The sequence below is a fragment of the Apis dorsata genome, unplaced genomic scaffold (assembly GCF_000469605.1).
Source record: "Apis dorsata unplaced genomic scaffold, Apis dorsata 1.3 scaffold_575, whole genome shotgun sequence".
Classification (NCBI taxonomy): Eukaryota; Metazoa; Arthropoda; class Insecta; order Hymenoptera; family Apidae; genus Apis; species Apis dorsata.
Window position 1 is genome coordinate 177725 of NW_006263785.1, and position 2513 is coordinate 180237.

A 2513-nucleotide genomic window follows, 5' to 3' on the forward strand; every position below is an offset into this window, starting at 1 on the left:
TTTTAGCTTTCTGACTTAATATAATAAATCGTTTGATGATACTTAAAATTAATAATTTCAAAAATTTACATTATATACATTATATACATTAATTTATTGTATATAATATTATGTATATAATGTATAATATATTATATATTAATATTAATATATAATAATATTAATTTAGTTGTATTTAAAAGTTCACAATACTTTATATTTACTATTTGTCATAATCTTAACAAAATATTCATAGATATATTGTACATACATGAAATTTTAATCTTATTCTTATTCGCAAAATATATTGGCAACGATTATTAAAAAAATTTTAAACATTATAATGTATTATAATACACTAAAATTAATTTTTTTTTTTAAATCCAAAATATATTTAATATCTAATACATTTTTTTCTCAATAATGAATCTATTAGAAGAACATTGAAAACTAAATTATTTAAATGAATTAATTGATGAAATAATTAATATTTTCTTAATTTTAATTTTTTCTATAAAAAAATAATTTTAATTTCTTAAGAATTATATCTGAAATTATTTGATTTCGATTATATTTATCTTAATTTTTTTATCTTAATTTTTAAGTAGATTTTTTTTTATTGACACATTTAATAAATCAATGATAAATAAATAAGAAAAAATTTGATAACATTTTTATCTTTCTTGTCATTTTATTCATTCATTTTATTTTATTCAATAAAATAAAAATTATTCAAAAAATTAATTTGATTAATGATTTTGCAAAATATTTTGAATATTTTGAATATTTTACACCATATTTTGAACCGTTATAACAATTATTTCATTTATACTTTATACAGAATCTTTTGAATTAATTAAATGGAATTTCAGTATTTCTTTAATTTGAAACTTTTTGTTTTTTTAAGTTTTATGTTAAGATCTCAAAAAGTACAAATAGACGATTGACTTCTGTTCGAAAATATCTCGGAAATATAAATGTTTTATTTTTATAACATTTTTATAACATTCAGCATCAATAAACAAATCAATAAACAATATTAATCTTTTTTGCATAGCTATATTTCATTCTGATTATAATTCTGTATTTCACACGATATGATTTTTTTGACTTAAATCGCAAATGACGAACAACAAAAAAAATTTAAACAAACGTTCATTCATTCATTCACATCAATCAAGAATCAAAATGACAATAAAGTACAATATAAAAGAAGGAATTAATATGCAGTTTATGCACAATTGTCACATTCTGAGATAATGCAGAGATATAAATTCAATTATTATATAATGTTTAAAATATTAATCAAAATTAACAACGAATATTTTGAACAACTTTTTTGAATTTTTGCATAATTTAATAATTAATGTATGATTTTCAAAATAAATTTTAAAACAATTATTAAATATAAATATTTGATAAATTAATAGTTTTTCGATAAATAGATTAATATTTTTTTGTAAGGAATGTTTATATCTGAATCGAATAATTAAAAAAATATATGATTATTTACATTATCAATTAAATTAAAATTAATATTAGAAATAAATTTGTACATTTTATTTTAAAAAGTATTTATATAAATGCTGAGAAGCAAAATCAGTTTTATAATTTTTAAATTTTGTATTTTAGAATTAACTAATTAATCAATAATTTTTTTTAATTTAATTCAAATTTATTAAAATAAAATATTCTAAAAAATCACTTTACAACTATAAATAAACGAAATATTCCATGATACATCATTCATACAATACGGATGAAATAAGAACTATATCTCTTTATTTCTTAGAATAAAAAAGTTGGTGTTAGTATAATTCAATGAACGACATTCGTAAGATACCTCATCCATAATATCATATAAATGACATTATGTTGCAAAATATTTCATTTCATCGAACGATATTGTATCGCGAAATATTTCATTCATAATTGTTAAATGATTAAAATAATAAATTAAAATAATATTAAAATAAAATTATTTTCTTTAACTAAATATTATATGGTTTATTTGAATATGAAAATGTTTTTTCTTTAAAACTATTATTTCATTATTTAACTCTTAATAAAGATAAAACTCTTAAAATAATTTATTTTATTTCTTATTTAAATATTTTTATTAATTATTCTTATTATTATATATTATTATTTAATTATTAAATATTATTATTTATTAAAATGCTAATTTTCTCAAATAATCCTCTTTCATTATATCGATATTATCAACTATTGAAAATACAAATTTTAAATACAATATTTTCTTATAAATCTTTTTCATAATTGTTAGATATTCAATATAATAAATAAGTAAATTTATAAAATAAATTATACAGCTGAAGAAAAATCTTATGTATATTGACATAAAATAAATGAGCATTAACACACAATCAAAATAAAATTATAGATTTAGTTAAGATTCGAAAAAAAATTGAGAATGTGGATTGATAAATAATTCGCTAAAAAAGTAACTAAAAAAGTTAAAATTTCGAATAAAGTTACTTTAAGTAATAACTTTATTTAAAATGCTTGAAGAA